The following is a 20753-nucleotide window of genomic DNA, read 5'->3' as shown; positions in this document are numbered from 1 at the left end:
GGCGTAGGTAGTAAATTTGTTGCGAGGACAACTTAGCTATTGATGCATTTACATTTAAATAGTTTTTTTGGTCTAGAAATTCTTCCAAGGACGTGGCACTGATCCAGTTCATGATGAAACTTCGAAGAGTGAAAGGCTTATATTGTGGCTAGATATCCCCCTTTGTCATTGAGGAATGCGATGGTAAATTACCGAGACACTGTACCTATGTGCCCGAGTCCTTGACCATTAAGATATTATTGGCAGAAGCAATAAGTTTAACATACATGCCAATAGGATGGTTTCCTTTTTATTTTTTACTACCTAAATCGAAAGATTATTACGTCTTGAGTACGCATTTCACACTTTTAGATTATTAAACGACGATATGTATTTTTCACGATTAAATGAAAAGTGAAAATTTTCAAGCGCGCGAAAACGCGACGGCATAAGTTTGAATGCCGGGAAAAGTCCGTGTGACGTATTTCTGGTACCCGCTGTCGCCCTGTGAGGTGAACTTGAGGCGAGGCTTGAGCGCTGATACGACGCAGGCTGCTAGCAGGTAGCAGAGTACCCTTCTAGCAGGTAGCGCTTGGCTTAAACAAGGATTATTAATACCCTGCAAACGAAGGAAACTTTCCGAACTTATGCAATTTTAATGGGTGCTTATTAAGACGTGTTTCCCTGAGTTCTGTGCCTCATGCATGCATTGGTAATCTCAGACGATGTAAAACTCCTATCTACTCGTATAGAAACTAGGTCCCAGTGACGTCACGTGGAGTGGAATCGCATGGGCGCCAATCTGGCTTTTTTTAAATGAGGTTAAAATTGACCATTGCTATTCGTCTAAACTGGGATTCCTAAAACAAAATAATTTGTATATTATGAAAACACTGATGGTGGGTAACGAATAGCAATCAATGCATTTCGTTTTCTTTGATGAAGGAAACTACCCTATTATCGGCAATCATTTGAAGTTAATATTTTTGTTTGTTGTTATATTTACAGTCCAGCCGCCGAGAGATGTCGGATGACATTTCGACGGGTCTAGTTAGGGGAAGGGGGCAGGGTTGCCAGATAAGAAAGGGAAACTCCCACGTTACTAGTAAACAAAAGGGTTCCGTGAAGAAAGGAGCCTGAAGGGACGAAGACCTAAAGGAAGAATCCCTTGTTTCGGTGATTCGAAGAAAGGGATAGTTTTGGTGGCTCGGGCTTGTTTCAGTACTTCATATGCATGTAACAACATTGCATGGCTAGGCGAGGTTGTGAGGTGCGTTTGGGGGAAAGCCATCGGCTGCAAATCGTGTTGGCGCAGGGTTCTTCACCCCTCCTTTTGAACTGTCATCGGACAACTCTCGCCGGCTAGACTGTAGTGTAGGTCATCACAGAATTATTCTCTTGGCTCTTGAAACCGTACTCAGGTTACAATGGGACTCCAATGATGGCTATTTAATTAATTTATATATTTTTTTAAATATGTCACAATTCAATCACGTGAAAAATTAACCACCAGGCGAGTACGTAAGCAGTTATTCTAAAAATTATTTATTATCAGTAAACATTTTAAATTGAATTGTACACTCATTGTAAGTATCAAAGTGTTAAATAATTTCTTTTTATCAAACCATGCCTCATTAGTGTCCAAATGTGAAGATTCGTCAAAACTTTTGTGCATTGTCCTTTTAAATTGCATTATTCTTGTACTTTTTACCTATGGAAACTCTTTCGATTACTCTTCTAATTTTTTCAACCGTCTTTTCTTTCTAATTTCTCACGAGCCGTTGTTTCCTGGGACTCAGTAGAATACTGATCCATAGCAATAACATTAATTCTATCTTTTTCCCATTTTATAGTACACGCTACGTTTTGTAATTTTTTCGAGAGTATTATTTTCCTATTATTTGCTCAAAAAACAATGCTCGCGAATTACACGAGGGCGCGTGGTACCTGAGAATGTACGGTAAGGAAAAAAATAAAGTACAAAAAGATTATAAAAAAACGCTTTTTCCAGAAAAAGGATAAAATGATCAAAAACTTATAAAAATAAGCTTGTCATCATTTGGAGAGCTCGTGTGTTGATTAAGGTTACATATTAATAATGCGGCCAATCCCTACTCTCCTATCAGGCTCTCCTTCACTCATTTGTAATGAAACTAATAAGCACTTACGAGTTATTCTCCGAGTGATTGAAAGAGCATATGTTTCTACTTTTCAGTGCATTTAATACTGTTTTTGGAAATAGCGTGCTTTTAAAATTTATATTACACTTTTTAGTGGTGATTCAGGTCAGGGGCAGGTCAGGAATTAAGGCTAGGGGGGGTTTCAGGCGCAACTAATACTGGGGTGTCTGGAGTGTGGTATACCCGCCAGGGTAAGCGGGAGGTGCGGGGGTCATCCAATAGAAAAAAAATTAAGAGAATTGGTTCAGACTGTTGAGTTTTGCAGCCTTCTGAGGGATATTTTGTTAATACTCAATCTATTCTGCAAGCAATAAAGTAAAATAGATTTAATTAGAAATTTTCTCTGAACTCTGGGGGGGGGATTTATCCCCCAAAACACCCCCCTCGCTGCGCCACTGATTCAGGTTGTCGATCAGATCAGAGCTGTTAAAGATATATCGGCCAAAAAATTAACAACTTACGCCATCTTTTCAGAAAATTTAAAACTATATTTCCACAGAAAATTTATTGATTGGAGCTCATTGGAACAAAATTTAAAATATCTGATTATTAAAAACTGTATTGTCATCAGAAGAAAGCAAATGTGCAAATTTTCATGCCAGGAATTTCCGACCATGGAAAGTGGGTTTAAAATCAACCAACAAGATTCCATCGATGAAACAGACAAACGAAGTAAATTAACAAAAAGCGTACAAAAAACAGTTCGCGCGGGAGAGAGCTCCGTTTTTTTTAAAGAGCACTGCGTATTCTTCCCTTACCGAGCGTCAAATGTATAAGATGGTCCCGTACCTGAGTAGGATTTGCTCCCTCACGGGTCTGTTGAGGAGACCGTAGAGGATGGGGTTGAAGGCGGCCGAGAGGAAGAGAATCCAGACGACGATGAGCGCGGCCAGTGAGCGGTGGTAGATGAGGAAGGAGACGGGGAACTCATCCGAAGTGCACGGAATGTCGCACTTCTCACGGGTGAAGTGCCCAACTGCATCTGCCGGCGAAAATTATCACATTGTTTATGATTGAAATGCACATGATCTTGTAATCTTGTTGGCATTAAGTTGGCGGACTGATTTTCCAGAACCTTCCTTTAGCGTGTCATATGAATTAGTGTAGCGCTGCTATAATGTATCTAACGGCTTGTAAGACACATAATCACACTCTTTAGGGGCGGCCATAAAATAAGGGCTTTTCTCAAAAATTACTGTTCAACTTATAACAGAAGGCAGCACGTCAGACCGAAAATACGGAAATGTATTATATCAACGATTAAATGAATATCCTACGGTGGCACCGATGCAAATTTTGAAAAAAATGAAGGTTGTATGAAGTTTAATGAAAATGTGTTTGACCAAATAATGGGTTCTGAGTGTGCTTTAAATTCTTATTAATGTGAAAAACTTTGGTTTTGATTGTTTGATAGCAATTTTCCCTATTAATTTCAGGGTTCCCTCTCAACCGTGAAAACCTTAAAACCGTGAATAAGCCGTGAATATCGTCTACCGTGAAAAAACCTGGAAAAAGCCGTGAATTTCGTCATGAAACCTTAGAAATCTCTCAAACTTGATTGTAGAACTACGATAGACGGATTAAAAGAAAAAAGGATATTTCTATCATGTTTCAAGGCCGAGTCACGTCTAGATACTGTCCACGCATTTACCTGCACACGTATATTCGAAAGCGCAACTATTAATTGGTCCGTGTGTGGCATGACAGCACATTGACCTTAAGCCTGCGATTGGAAGACGTTAACCCTGGCAAAAAATCAAGTACTTCTTCACTTCCCCGGCCACCCAGCTCTCTCCATTTTCCCACTCACACTCTTTTAGCCGGACATGAATTTTGCTAACGATAGGTGACATCATGAGAGATAGCACTGTCATTGGTGCGTTTACATTCAAGGCATCTGGTGCGTTTGTTACATTTTTAGTTAACGTACGGCCGATGATTGTTACGTGATCAATATTTCTACCTAAAATGCCTTATCTACAAACCGTGAATTTTATGACATTTAGACCGTGAAAACCTGGAAAAAACCGTGAATTTTATAATGCAAATAGAGTGGGAACCCTGAATTTGTGTCTTATGAGAAATGTGTGTCTAACCAAGAGACCTTCCCATCTCTGTGACTTACTTGGACAACTTTTACTGTGTTTAGTGTAGTACATTTAGCGGTTAAATACCCACATCTCATAATGAGCTGGAGAAATAGAGCAAAAGGTTAGCTTTGTTGCGAGTTCTAGAATCTATTCAAAAATGGCCGCGGTGCTACCGTAGCATGTGTTTTATTTTTGGAACTAGTTACATATCCGTCCATTGGCTACCACATGCTTTTGAGGTATGTCGAACTTTGAATTTTGAAAAAATAATGTTTCATAATAGCTTTTAGTAATCATGTGTCCTGATTTTAACCATTGGAATAAAATGAAAATCAATCGCCGATCTATGGGCAGTGCGTCAAACAATTAGAAGTAAATATTGCATTTAAGTTCACATTAATTTGAGAATTACATAATATCCGTGGGAATTACTCCTCAATTTATGCCATTTGGTGAGGAATTAAGTTTTGTGATATATAAATGCAATAATCGGAAGGTGGGAAAATATTCCGCAACCCACTAAAAGTTTGGGAAATTTAGACTTTAAGGATATTTTTCTGATACATCTGGGGATAATTAAACTATCACGGCTTACAATTATTACTTTATTATCACATGAAAAACTAATGGGAGATATGATGTGTTATTTATTCACAAATTATTATCAATTTCTGCCCCGTGGTTTCTATGGCCCTATTGCGCGAACCCTTCACCCACGCCCGTAGATACCAAATATATAATTTATTTGATAAATTTAACAAATTTCCCCTAAAATACCTCGTGATTGCCTAGCTAAACATAGTTATCTCATTTTACATCGAAATTCAAACGTTAAGAAACCAAGAAGAGTGTCCTCACATAGGGTCCAGCAGGCATTGCTCGGAGATATTCAACGCTTTTTTCTCATAATTGGAAGACTACCCCAATTTTAAAATAATTTTCTAAATAGTTCAAGGTGTGATAAAAAATAAAATCGTAAAAATGACAACTACTAAAGTATAAATTTTTTTGTTCAACAAATGAAACCATATCAGAGGTGTAGGTATACTTTTGTATTTTCTAAAAATATATAGATGTAGAGAAAAAATTAGCTGTAAAAATATTTACACATTTACTCATTCCTTAAAATACGAGACATTGAAAACTTCATGTTCGCGAAAATAGCCATATTGACTGTACTCGTTACTCGCATCAACCGTTTCTTTATTTTCTTAGAACACTTCAAATGTTATGTTACATTTGGGGAAGTTAATATTTGTATCAAACTCCATCAAAATCTGACAGGTCAGGGTTAAACTCTAGACCGAAGTGGCGTAAAATTACCTGTGTCAACGTTAGCAATTGAAGTACAGCAGTTGATGACTCAGTTTTGAGGCAATGAAAAGTCTGTCTGTGTAGTTGAAGATAATACCTTTGGCACATTCGATAACGACCTCAGAAATAGGGAACTTCTACATCTAGATCTACGAGGTACGTGTAAACCACCATTACTGTGTGTGGCAATGGGTGATTCCACACCAGGTGTGCAGCACTCATCCTAGCCTTGATCAGACACGCGCTCGCTTGCCGAGCTTAGGTCAAGCACACAGAACAGCAACCAGACCAGAAACCAGGAGAGTGCTAAGGACACGAAGATGCTATCATGCAAATGAGCGGCAATGATGAGATAATGTGAATGAACGTACCAGATTTTCTCAATTTTCTGTCGTCGCTCTCGAAGTCCTTTGAAGGGCAGCTGGTTATCGGCATCCAACAGTCGTCTGTGGTGGCGCAGTAGGCGTGGAGGATGTAGTACGGACTCCAAGACGCAATCGACAGACCCAGGATCAACAATAGCGTTCTCCTCGCTTTGCAACCGCGTACCGACGATGTTGAGCTCCCTAAGTTTCCCGGAGAAACGCAAGAGGACGTCTTGGAGACGGAGACCCTGGAGCAACTGGCGCACCTCTCGTTTCGAGAGCAGCAACATGCCCTGCAGGTGGGCCTAGAGGGCCCAGCCTGGTTATCGTCACATGGTTGTGTGTTGGTGGACTCCTCTCGGAGACAGGGCCCTTCTATCGGTGTGGGGGTGTCCTTGTTGTCCGGGAAGAGGTGCTGGAAGATGCAGTGCCTTGTGGATTCGCGTCTCTCGTCAGCCAAGGACGCTTCGCCGATTTGTATCCCTATCCTGTCCAAGGTGTCCTCGTTGAGGTCCGAGCCGAATATCTGGTTCCCTTTCCCTCCAACAGACTCGACGCTAGGGTTCTCCCCTGTCTCGTTTGTCCTCGGACATTCGTCCCTGTTTATCCGATCACACTCACGTATGTCCACCTCTTCGGATACTGTGGAGAGGGCTGAGTTGCTTTGGTGAACCTATAGACATAAGTGATGATCAGATTAGGATCTGCTATCCGTTGCAAAATTCCGTCACCTGAGTGTGAGAACCAGTATTGCAAATTAAAATTGGAGACTTTTGAGAGCAGCTGCGTATTATGCTTTGTAAAGCGAGCTTTCGCTCTCATTGGAGGACGCATCATCAGTAGAGATGCGTGAAAATCGCAAATGCGATATGGATGCAATGTGCGCAAATAAATGCGACATAGATGCGATGAGTGAAATTTTGTGATATTTTTACGCAAATTTGCCTTTTTAACGGCAAAATTCGTACATTTTGTGCCGAGCGCAGTTTCAATGCTCCGCCGACACTCACCGCTTAGAGCAAGCGAGCGACTGGCCAGCTGCTAGTTGGCTGGGACTCTACGCGGCCGCGAACTACAAGTAGGCGCGGGTAAGCTACACCTCCGCCACTATATGTCTTATTCCTTAATTTATTATTGTTCGACAACATAATTATTTAAAGTATTCTGTATTTTGTCATATAACTGTGTTTCACTACATTTTATCGTCATCTACCTCATTATGAAAATAAAAAATAGACGCTATAAAATGCGATAAACAATTATTGAAAGTGCGATAAAATAAAAATGAAAGTGCGATTTTCACGTATCTCTAATCATTAGGCATTCAGTCCTCCTCCTCCGAAAGCCTCCGATACTAATGAATCTCGCTGCGAAAGCCTACGTTCCACAATACCGCAAAGACCGATTATCCTATTTAAATACAATTCGTATCGAATAAATAAAATCTCGTTTATTACTCCGTTTGATGTTGAGATGCAATCTATTTTGATGTCAATAATAATTTTTTTGTGCTCTTAGACACAGAATTTCAATGAATTATTGGTGCAAATGTATAAAAATCTTTATTTCTAGATCCGTGCACTGGAATAAAGACGCGTCTATTTTCTTGCGCTGGAGTTCATAATTATGAATCCGTTAACGGAATCATAAAGACATTTATTAGTATGTTGATACAGCAGATTTTAAAAGTTATTTTTAGTTATACCCTCCCGATAAGTCTTCATCGATAAGTGTAGGTGTTTCAAACCTGCCACTTGGACGCTTATCTTTTTGACGCACAGAAACTCAAAGGGTGAACTTGAATCCTGTTCGCTGACATACTGTGGCATGAAAACCGAAGGTAGCCGGTCAAGCATAGCAGATTTCAAGCTAATTTTGAAAAGAAAATGAATTAAATTTCTATTTTTGGTTGAAAATGTAATATAGGTATGCTATAGTTCAAAATTATAGGCTTTTAAAGATGGTGCAAGATGATTTTCATCAAGAGACAAATATTTTCAAGCCCCACATTTTTCTTTTTTTAAATTCTATTACGGGATCGTGCTCCATTGAATCTGGTATATTTTTCTGTGTGAATGAGCTTGAGTAAGATATAAATACGCGACGAGGAACTTACGGGCGCAATGTATCCAGGTAGGCTACATTTCCTCGCGACCCGGAATATGCTGAAGTACATGGCGATCATGATGCTGAATGGGATGAGGTAGCAACCGAAGAACAAGGCGAACACTTGCCCCGGGTCCGACCAGTCGAGTGAAAACATGAGTGCGCACGTCTTCCACAGGTGGCACTCAACGTCGCTCGACATTTTAGTTGAGACTGAAGTGGACGAGTTGAAGGAGAGGTGGAGGGTTGACGATGAGTTGACGTGGCGGGCGGAAGTGTTGGAAGGGATCGAAGACAAGGATGTCGATCGCGCTACGATCGCAATCGAAGTGGACTCGGTGTAGGTGAAGAGGAAGTTTGAGCCCTGCGACCTGTAAAGATGGGGGAAGACTGAAAAGAGGATCGCTGTCGCCCACACCTGCGAAGGAAAGAAAGAGAATCAGAAATAAAAAGAGATAAAAAAACGCTTTTCCAGAAACTGCTGATCATATTTATTAGAAATTTATTAGAAGAGCCTGAGATGAGTTGGTGAGGAAGGATTGGCTCTCACGCTTAGTTCTCCGAGTGATGAAAAGCCTCTGTTTTACTTGTGAATGAGTACATTTTATATTGTTTTTTTTTTAAAGGATTCGATTTTTGTAAATATTTTGTATTAGTAATAAGGGATGTGCGAGTACTCGAAAATTCGAGTCGATTCGACTAGTTGGTACTCTAGTCGAGTGCTTCTAGAACAATTAGTTTCTATGCATGAGAATTTGAAAGGATCAATATTATGTACATGGATCATTTACGGATATAATCTTTATTGCAATTGTAAAAATGCCATTACGGAGGGTTTTTCTGGGCAGTTTGAATACATACATTAATTAAATTGATGACATATTACTAGAGGTAAATATATTTCAATTTACTTATTGGACTGTTTAAGACACATTAGATTTCATTCATCTCCTAATTTTGACACGATCACCATCAAATTTAACTTAAGGCTGGAAGGCGATACTTAGTGGAACTTGGTGACAGGAAACATAGTGAAGATACACTTTTGTATGTTCCACAGGAGTTTTAATTACCGACCCAGGTTTCGACAGTACACTATGTCATTATCAAGGTGAATATACACAAATTTGCGAGCTTATATATGCCTTAGGGAGGGGGGGGGGGGTTAAGACAGGGAGGGGGTGGTGATGGTGGGAGGGGGAAGAGCTAACGAGGAAATAAGTTCCTTAAGGTCAGTGGGTTTACTTTCTGAGTCCAGGAGAACTGATAATAAAGGAGAGGAGTGGGAGGGGTACGAAAGATCGTTTACCACCCGTACATAAAAAATTGGTTAAAACACGTGTAGAGGAGCACGAGAGAGCAATTCGACTGGGGCAGTCAACGAAGTCCGCAGTAGCCGAACACGCAGCGCTGGGCCACACAATCGACCTTAAGGAAGCAAAAATTGTTGCGAGAGTGAAAGGCTTTAAACAGAGACTCGTAAGAGAAGCAATAGAAATATCTAAAGAGGAGAAAAACAACTTCAACAGAGACACTGGCCTTAAAATCAGCCGTACTTGGCAACCCGTAATCGGCAAAAATAATCGACAACCTACTCCTCCAACCTCTCACTCCCCTCCCCCCACCACCTGACACGTATACCTATATATACCAATTTTAAATCCCACCTCTTCAGATTCCCTTGAGAAAGCGACCAGCATCGGTCGGGAAACGTTGGGGCCACCCAAAATCTGACGCGGCGATATAGCCCAAAAGTTTTAATTCAACATGTAATCTTCTGTTCTCTAGCCAGAGGTGTTAAAAGTTTCACCCAATAAAACCTACTGAATTGACGAATAATGAAATCATTTATACTCACTGTTTGGCTACCCATATTATTTTACGGTATTGGCAACATCAAGAAAATGAGTAAATAAATGAGGAGCTTAATAGAAAAATACATAAAAAATGGCTTTTCCTCAGTTCATCATGAACATCTACTATAACTATAGGCATTAAAATATTACGTTTGGAATTAGTAAGATGATTTTTTTCTAAAAGTGTAGAGCCCTTAGCTTTTTGCGAGCAAGATAACACCTCTTTATCGTAAAAAATGTTTTTTTTCCTCGCTGTGGAATTGAATATTCATTTTAAAAAGTATATTCAAACCTCGCGATTGCATAACATCTAATAACGTTTCGAAATGGGCCTGTTTGGCGAAATCTCTCATCAGCTACACGGTGCACGAGCTTTCGTAGTTGGTCAGATGATAGTGTGATAAATAAATATACAGTGAAATTCACCTTCATGGTGATAGGTGGCTGGGTAATTTGTAGATACTGAAGCAGTTTACTCATTCTGGAGCCATGAGACAGCCTCATTTTTAGCCATTCCAATGGTATTATCGTGACATTTTAAAAATATTTAGGGTATATTCTTGTCCACATTTATACCTCAAATCTGAACATATTATCTTTGGGAAAATACGGAGCTATTTTTTTTTACATATTTGAGATGTGAGAAAATATTGATACGGATCTTCTTTGTATAGATTTAAAAATTTTAAATTTTAAAATGATAACGAAAAAAAAAAAAAAATAATAATAAAATAATAATAAAATAAAAATGATTATGAAAATTTAAAAATGATAACATGCCGTACTGATGTTATTTCTGGGGTTATCCGTGAATTGCTGTGAAAATTAGGCCGATATATCCTCTTCTTCACCGGAGGTCTCTCCAGGTCGAGGATCAAGCCGCAAAACGACGCGAAAATGATATTGAGGCAAACTGACTTCGGGCGAACATTTTAAAATAAGGTTTTTTAGTGGCGCCTGCAAATTAGAAAGCACCCCAGGAATTTCAAAAGAGATATGGGGCTAACAAGTGATGATTTTAAGGATGATTGATCCCTGGCTGTCAGTTATATCGAGAAATTAAGAACGGTCCAGAATATTCCACCACAACTACCTTCCCCTTCCTCCTACCTTCACACTAAAGATTTAATTAATGCGCGACGTTCCTGAACGTATCAGCCTTGAAGAGGTCTTCTTAAAGTGTGAGGAAACGTTGGCCTATTTTTAACATGGAGACGTAGATAGCCATCAATCAAAAAGTCATAAATGGACCACGCAACTTATTAAATTTAATCATAGAATACGCTTTAAAATGAAATAAGTCAGGTGGTGGTGTTTTTAGAGGAGGTGACCGATAGCTGAGGTCATTTGCGCCATAGGGAAGGCTACGAAAGGAAGGGTGGCGGGAAACCTGGCGTCGGCGTTAACCTGCTCTTAACGAACGACGACATGGTGACCACGGTTTAATGTCCTATCCGAAGGAAGTATTGTTACCCTGAAATGTCATCCACACAACATTGAAGCAGGGATTGGTCAGTCTCTGTAAATTATCTGCCAACGCCTGGCGCACGGGGTGGGAAGCCAGCTTTCTAGCCAACACACCAACCCTATCGCCGAAATAAGTCAGAGATAAATAATACAAGGTGCGGCTTTCTGAGTGGAAGTGATGAGATTTCTTATGATCCTTTTCAAACATCTTTGCGACTGGCCTAGTCGTGCAAGCTCGGAATGATTCGAGAGGCATCGCGACAGGAGGTGGGACCTGCGACATTAGGGATGTGGGATGGGGAGAGAGAGAGAGGCCGACGTTGCCATGTTTCCTCAAAAGTCTTTGTCAGCGAATAGACACGTAAGACTGTGTCAAAAACCCTCTTCCCACTTGGCAACACAGCTACCTAACTCACGAAGTGTATACCACGGAGGTCAGAAAGCGACTTAATTTTCCGGAGGCTAGGCTCCACCTATCGCATTTTGGTTTGTTTCCTGGAAGTTACGTGCTCTCCGCCGTCACCCTGCCGAAATTCTTAGGCCCGGCTCTCAATCGTCAAGATATTTGAAATGAATGTAAGTGAAGAGTCCCCTTACCAGTGCGACTCCGAGAAGGGCCCGCCGTGAGGTCATGAAGGCCGAGTGTGCCATCGGTGAAACGATGGAAAATCTCCGGTCCACGCTGATGGCGGCGGCTGCCCACGCTCCCACGTTGAACAGCAAGGAGTGGAAGAAGGAGAGGAAACCGCAGAGGCTGGTCGGGATCACGGTTCCATCGTCTACAAAGTGATAATAAGGGATTTAGCAGGGTAAATTAGTTAATAGTCGACACTACTGGAATTTCGAGAACTCAAAATCAATCAAGACGCAGCAAATGCATCATCCCTAGCCCACTACTGACACCAGTGCTACCTCGAGGTAGGTGAGTCAGCTTACACATCAGATATAGAAATATACTCCCTTTCGCTCGCTGGGTCTGGATTCTTCTGTGGACTTTTCTGTTCACTGTGGCAGTTTTTAAAATTTTTGTTGAACCCTTTTACGCAACCTTATGACGCAACACGGCGTCTCCTTATGTTGTTAATGACCTTCACCAACAAGGATACTATTCTCTATTATGTCAGCTCTCGAAAACTCGGTTAAAATAATATCTCTGTAATGTGAGGATCGTGTTTCACCGACGACGTTTTATCTAGGGTATCCATAACCGAGATATTCAGAATAATTTTTTTGGCTAGTAAGTTTTTCATACCTCAGACGTCAGAAAAATGAATAACAGTAGGCAACCGCATGAAATGCAATTCGCTTTCATAAGCCAGTTAGTGGACTACCAAACACACAGTGATAAAATGAACAGCAGCAGCAAAATCTAGAGAGTTATAATAGCCCAAATATGAAGTTTTGTATTTGGATTCTTTAATTGGACTTACCGAATTACGTTAACGTTAAATGCTTATTATCCGACGTTAATTCGGATAAAAAGCTTTTAAAGGAGGAATATCGTCAGTAAACGAATAAACCGAAATGAATGTCCAAAGCCAAGACAATGAATCTGGCGAAACGCGATTGTTGTAACATCTATGTTTTTAGAGAGTATTATCCAAGTTTAGTAAGTTATCCTCGTTGGTGAAACTGGCCCTTAATAATCCACGAAATAGTGAAACTGCATGATGTGGCCAATATTAAAAGCGCTCCGATCGGTCTGAATATTGGTTTCTCGACGTATCACGCGATCTAGATTCGAGAAATGGTATTTTTGAATTTTGAATAGATTTTTTGACCCCAAAATACCCTCAAAAGGTTGAGGTATATAGGCAGTTGGAAGCAATAGATGGAACATTTAGTGTTTTGACAATTTTTTTCTATGGTCTCAGACGATTTTTGAGGGGTCGATTTCAATGACTTTTTGTCGTATCTCGTCTTGTTCACCCCAAATATTTGTAATCAGTCATTGAATCAGTGAGTTATCGGAAGTGAGTTATATAGTAGGTATAGTTTTACGATTACATAGGTAAGAATATGAATATGTTATTAGAATGCATCAAAAGAGAGGGTACTAGCACTAACGTATCACTAGAAAAAAACTTGGAGACTCTTGCCACCCCAGAAGCCGAATTAGCATTGATTGAGAAAGCAAGAAAGAAAGAAGTAGAATATCACAGGCGAAGAGAGTTTTATACTTAAAGAAGAATCTAATGACAGCTGAGTATACTAGCATAGAGTAAGGATTCAGTTCATCAGATGCTATGTAGAAAATATATTTCTGAATGGGAGCGAGTGTTGAACGTTGACAGCAACAGAGAAGTGAAGAGTGGAATCATTAGAAATGTGTTACTACCGAAGAATGATGTAGATAATTTGGATCGACCGTGTAAGTAACAAGGAAGTGACAGGAAGAGTGGGAGAAAAGATAAGTCTTCTTAAAATACTTTGAAGAAGACGGGACGTTTTCGTTGGCCACATCGTGAGACATGGAGGCCTGGTGAAAATAATCGTCGAAGGGCAGCTGGAAGGGACATCTACATCTACAAATTACCCTGCGAGCCACCTCTAGGGTGTTTGGCAGGGGGTGATCAATCACCAGCATGCAGCATGCATTTGGACTCCCACATGCACACCACACCGTCCAAGAAACGTCCCGTATAATAACAAACTATACTACTATATGCTGTTAGAAATAGAATATAGAATAGAAATTCAGAAACATGCAGTAAGTTTTACATAGGTTAGTAGGCTACACTACAAGTCATGCAATCTATTTACGCGCTCTATTGCTGCCGTTATAATCTCTTATTGATCGCGGAAAAAATGACATTCGGAATCTGTCTGTTCTGCAATCTATCTCTCTTATTTTATTTATATGATCTGATCTTCCGTAGTACGTTGGCTTCCGCAAGATATGGTTAACTTCGTCAGAAAAGACACTGCTCTTGAATTTATCTAAAAGGTTTAGTCTATTTTTCAATCTACGGTCCGACAGAGATTCCCATCCGAGTTTATGTAAGAGGTCAGTTACACTAACAAGACTATCGTAACGACCTTTCACATACCTGGCAGCTCTTCTTTGCACGCGTTCTAACTCTGTTATTAAGCCTTTTTCATGAGGGTCCCAAACACTGGCAGCGTATTCCAAATGTGGTCTAACGAGGGAAAAGTAGCTAATTTCTCTCACTTTGTCGTCGCACTTTCCTAGTATTCTTTTAACAAAACCCATTTTACGATTAGATGGACGATGGGCAAGAGACAGCCTCGAATGAGTTACATTATGGGACAGGTTGTAAAGGATGTAAAATAGAGGCAGTACAAAAATATGAAAAAGGGAAGCAGATACGCGAACAGTGGTGAGCTGCGTCAGCCAATTTTCTATGACAAATTTATTCGATGATAATCACTGATTTAAGGAACTAATGACGCTGTATTATAAACGATAAATGAAATTTGAAGTTTTTTATTTATCCCCGTGCCCATTTCTAAGCCTAAACATCGGATAGAAATACGTTTTATAAATTTGCGGAATTTATCCAAATGTTGGCAGTTTTCGTAAAGTTTGAGGGATTTGCTCCAATGCAAGGTATTTTTTAAATGGTGGATCTTTTTTCAAATAAGAGGTACAATATGCATTTTTTTGCACCATACATTATAAAATGATGCAGAATCAAAACTCTGAAATTTTTCGAATAAAATCCGTGAAATTCTATAATTGAAATTTTGAAACGCTTTGGGAGATTTGAAGATATTATCCTATTTGAATATTTTTTTCATTATTGTGAAAGCATTTCGTGGACAACTTTCGTGGTCTTTGGCATCCTGGAAGTAAACATCGAGCTGTTTCGCATCGCCGTACTCACCGTCGAAGGACCAGAGAATAAGGACGACTGTGGCGACGGGTATGACCAGCAGCGCCACTGCCAGATCGGTGGCGCACAGGTTGACTAGGAATACGCTGGCCGGGGCTCTCTTAAGCGCCCGGTTTCGAAGCACGACCCACAGGACGCCCGCGTTGGCGGCGAACGCCATGCCGTTGAGGAGAACGGCCGCTACCGAGGCGAACTGGAGAAAAAGAAAAGAGAAGGCATGATGTCATCTCCGTGGCGAATCCCCTGAGTTCGAATCTATGAGTATATACAGTGGCGTAACTATGGGGGACAAATTGGGACAATATGGGACAAATTTTAAGCGCCAAAATGATGCGAAATGTATTTCCAGGCATAGCATTTTTTTTTAAATTTCCTGGAATTTTTTAAAGTTGCCTGGGGGGGTCGCCACCCAAGGACATCCCATCCCCCCCAAAGCATATGCCTATTCACGCCACTGAGTACATATAAATACTGGCGGTCTTAGTAGCATCGCAGTCAACAAAATCTGAGGCCAACATCGAAACCCCCGTATCAGTATTATTATGGGAAATGGGAGAAGTTAGCCGATGATATACTTACAATCAACGACTTTTTTTCAAATTTTTTATATTTATCCGTCTTATTGTGTGTTCAAGTTTCTAAAAATAATTTCCTATCGAAATAAACAAAATGTAGACAAACAATCTCGTCGTAATCACCCATAAGGCGTATCACGTGATCTTGAGTTTTGCAATGTTGGTTGCACGCGCAGCTGCCGACGTGACGATTCCTCTTGGTTACGTAGATTCTTCGGTGAAGCATTGTTATGGTAAGGAGACACTGAATTTATAATTTGTTTATACTTGAAAAATACCTCGAATTCACACTGGTACTTATCAACTCAAAACTTTTCAATATAAAATATTTTAAAGTTTTAAACTAAATGGAATTATAAACCTGAAACATTTGCCAATATTCCAAGTACGAATTTTTTTCTCACTATTTTCTCTCAGGTAAAACGGTCGAGCTGTAACGATTCGTCCTTTAAATCGATAGCTAGATGATGTCAAGCCGAAACCTAATCCTAATATTGCAGATGTAACAATTTTTCTTTGCCTTTATTTTAAACTTACAATTTCCTTATCACGTAAGGGAATATGGCGACCTGGCAGGTATATCTTTGGCCAAAGATCTAGGAGTCCCAGGTTCAAATCTGGGTGAAACCTTTGGGCACTTCCGAGCAAAATACTTGCTTCTTTTTTTCTGTCCAGGGAAAGGAAGGGACCTTTACTTCTTTAATATTTGCATTGTAAATGCCTTTCGCTTATTTGGTATTGAATTGGATCCAAAATTATGAATTCATTGCTGACATATATCCGAATAAAAGATACAGTGTCCGGCGCGATGCGGTGGAAATCTTTGATATTCATCTTATTAAAACAACTTGTCTGTTTCCACACTATTTTATTTTCACCGACCATGGTTTCGGCAACTTGTACCATTGTGCCTTGACAATGGCACAAGTTGCCGAAACCATGGTCGCTGAAAATAAAATAGTGTGGAAACAGACAAGTCGTTTTAATAAGCTGACCGAAATATTTCCATCAATCCTCTGCTACGAGCATTTACAAGTCGGCAACTGATCTACAATCACACTTGGGTGTGGACTGATGTCATACAAAGTTCAATCAGTCGAACTAGAGTCACAGTTGCAATGGGAGTAGACTTTAGGGAAGCCGTTTTATCTGAACTGTTTGCCTTCGGCCTGAACTGACTCATTATAAAAAATCCACATCAGCACAACTCTCGGAACGGAGTCGGCTTGTTTTAGGGATTTGATTCCAAGATGAATTGCTGTGATATGCTGTATGGGAATATACCCTTCCAACTTACCAAATTTAAAGGAATGTTATCCATCTTAAAGTTAACCGGAACTACTCAATTACTTCGAATGTCTTCCCTCTGATTAAGAATTTGCTCGTCAAACTCCTGGAAGCTTCAGCGAAACGTTGACTGCTACCGAACTACCCTTACTTGGGTCGTGATCAAAAATTCATTTTGAGGTCAAGGGCAAAACGTTGTCGTAACATAAAATCCCATCTTCGTGGAAGATCGAAAACAGTAATCCCCTAAGATGGATCTTTGAATTCGATAGCGCTTGAGTGTTCGCGATTATCTAAGCTTTCTTATGCTCGTCAAGGCTTGTAATGACTGATCCTTCTCGGCATTATCGTTAGTCACCATCTGAGGAAACACCCTGATCACAGGAGCGTGTCAGTGAAGCCTTTGACGATGTTATCGCTTCGTTTATCTCTCGGGAAATGCCGGCCATGCTCTCGGTGCGATCGCTAAATCCACTTTGATTCCCGAGCGCAACGAACCTACGAAAGATGGCGGATTAGTGCCGACAGCCAGGAGGTTGGAATATACAACAGCCAACAGCCATGGGCGAAAGAATACTATAAGAGTCCTCGACCCGCGGCCCCCGCGCCTCATGCGGCCCGCCGGATGATTTCTTGTGTCCCCTAAAGGCTTAAGAAAACATCATATCGCGCCACACAATATAAAAAATATATAGACTTACTCCTCAATAATAAGCAATTTCAAAAAATCGTATTGATTGTTTGAACTTTTTAACCAATAAAGATTACAAGCGTGCTGCGCCCGCTCCCAGCGGACTTCCCCCGCTCTTTTCAATGCAGATCCACAGAGGTATAGGCGCGTTTCTAATTTTAAAATGTAGAAAAAAAGGCAGGGTCTTATGTACAAATTTAATTGGAATGTTCATGAACAAATTGAGGCCAGATGACCTCTTTAAACACAACATTGGAAGTAATTACACTATCCTATGTTAAAAGCACTTGATGACTCATACTTACGTATCAACAGGAGATTTGAATAGGAATCAGCCGCATTTCGATAAAAGTTATTTAAAGAATGCGAGATATTGTTGAAAATGATCAAATGTATCAGTTTGTACGCCGTTAACGTCCGGGATATTTACCGTTTTTTTAAATTATTTAAAAACCAATTTTCGGAAACAATAGCAATATTTAGGAAGTAAGATATACCGTCGCATGTTATCTCATAAATCCTGTTCATTTTGGTACTTCATTTGTAGAGTTTGGTTGCGTATAAGTTGAGAAAAAGGTATCTATACAGTAGAAATAATATAGAAGATTGCACTTTGAAATTATGTTTTTTTTTGATGTGGTGGTAGAGTGACGTTGAGCATTGTGGCCCTCCGAACGATGTGAAATCCATTTTTGGCCCTCGCATTAAAAGAGGTTGAAGACCCCACTAGCGTGTTTGGCAGTGGGTGATCAGTCACCAGTATGCAACATGGAAGAGGATTCTCACATGCTCACCACACGGACATAAAAATGTTAGGCATACTAACAAATTATACTTCCTCCTTCATGCAACGGCAAAAATTGCCAACTGTAAATTAAGGCAATCTACCGATGTAGCTATAATATGTAAAAATAGCTGTCAGAAATACTATGAAAATTCAGAGAACATGCATTTAAGTGTACATAAGTTAGCGGGCTTCACTACAAGTCAACTAACCTGCTAATAAGTAATAACGCTGCCGTTATAGTATCTTGTCGATCGTGGAAAAAACGACATTCTGAATCTATCTGTTCTACAGTCTATCTCTCTTATTTTATTTATATGGTGCTATCTAACGCAGTATGCCTGTAGTTTGCCTCCTTATGTCCTGTATTAATGGGATGGATTAAATTATTTACCGCAAGCAGATGAACGATGCGGAATAGAGCAAAAAATATATCGGTATCTATACGCGTACTTGATATTCCGTAACCCCCTTAACAAGTTGTTGGCGGCGTAAATTGGCTTATATGGGAGTGGAGGGAGGGGCGATTTTTGGGGGATGCTTGTTGCACTTCTTTTACGCTTCTTTTACCTATTTACACTGATTTTTAACACGATTCTATCTTTCTACGATTGTGTATGAAATGGCTCTAAGATTCATTCTGGATGACTTGTTAATTATTTTTTCACGAGGCACTAAATGTTTGATGTTTGATTTGTTTTCAGTTGGGAAGGGGCGGGGAGCACTGAATAGGAAATAGGATGTAACTGAGTTTGCTGGTGGCAAATATTTTAGAGAAAAATTTATGCATTAGTCATTCTACCATATTAATTTATCATCTGGCCTTAACTCTCATTGAAAACGAGTATGTTACTTCATAAATTTTTCTTTGTCTTTGTTATACTTAATAATAAATTCTTTTACTTTTTACGGCACTTCCTACCTCGTTGGAAAAGAAAAGGCCCGAAAATGAGTAATATTCGTCCTCTAGTTTTGTATAAAAACTCAAGGCTGAACTGCATGTATGAGTGTACAACATAGAATGTACTCGTACAAACGCAATTTTGAATTTTGTCGATAACGCTATGCAATTGCAAATTGCATTGATGTTTCAACATCAATGCATATCTTGAAGTATACATAAGTATTTAAATACTGTAGCTTATGTTTCATGCACGAAATAAACCATGCTTTTTATATTCGGCGATAAAGGACCAATATTTGCACCTATGTCATTATATACATTTAATGTTTGTCGTCGAAACTGAATGGGTAAAACTCGGGAAAATGTCATTTTAAGTATATTTCTACTGTTTCGACTCTAAATTGTACTGTGTCTATTAATGGCTCCAATAATTCATCCGTACGTCTTAATACATTGAAAAATATTTTTTGCACCTTCATGGCCTAAGTTGGAAATCATGTTGGCCTGCGCCCCCGTACTAATTTTCGAACCACAAAAGCGAGTTAATCTTTTATAAGGAGTTGTTAGAAAGTAAATTTTGTCAAAAACCAACATGCACATAAGGTTTTCGGAGATAAATTCAATATTTTCGGCCTTATAGGTTCAATTCAGCTCCCTCTAATACATTTTATGTACATAACTACTGGAATGATCTTTTTGGAATATGTTACCGTTGAATATAGCTCTATTTTAAAATTTTCGCCGAACGAAGGCATTCTTGGAGTGGATAAAAGTACCTATTTTAAAGAGGATTTGTGAAAGCCTGCGTGTGAATTTCGCGTGCGAGTAGTGTTTGCAGAAGGTCAGCGGATTGTCCCCCTTGCGGGTGAACGCTATACTACAGGTATTGTCTTGGCGAGTGAAATCGAAGATAACGGTTTTAGTTGACTCAATGCGACAATTTGAAAGAAAAACTGTGGCGGTTTTATTATCGGCCTGTTGGTCTAGGGGTATGATTCTCGCTTTGGGTGCGAGAGGTCCCGGGTTCAAATCCCGGACAGGCCCAAGTTTTTATTTTTCCAAATTTATAATAATGCGCTAATCACTAGCAAAAAAATCTAGCTGATTCAGTTGGATCTTCCTTATTTCGTCTTCTCTCTCAGTGACCACGAGTTTAATTGAATGGTTCTGATATTGATGCAGATTGATGCTTAGAAGTTTCGAGAACAATCGCTAAACATTTTAGTGATAGTCATCTACCAACCGGGCAAGAATTACTGTATTTATGTGATTAAAAACTGGTCACTTTTGCTAGAAAT

At 39.7% G+C, this 20753-nt stretch overlaps 1 non-coding gene across 1 annotated transcript; it reads left to right on the top strand.

Annotated features, from left to right (window-relative positions):
- The first annotated feature begins 20427 nt into the window (after positions 1-20427).
- On the top strand, positions 20428-20499 carry Trnap-ugg. The gene has a single exon. It is a non-coding gene; the product is annotated as a tRNA-Pro (tRNA).
- Positions 20500-20753: the final 254 nt, after the last annotated feature.

The sequence above is a fragment of the Ischnura elegans genome, chromosome 10, assembly GCF_921293095.1.
Source record: "Ischnura elegans chromosome 10, ioIscEleg1.1, whole genome shotgun sequence".
NCBI classification, from domain to species: Eukaryota; Metazoa; Arthropoda; class Insecta; order Odonata; family Coenagrionidae; genus Ischnura; species Ischnura elegans.
The sequence above is the reverse complement of the archived record's forward strand: the minus strand, read 5'-3'. Positions and strand labels throughout refer to the sequence as shown.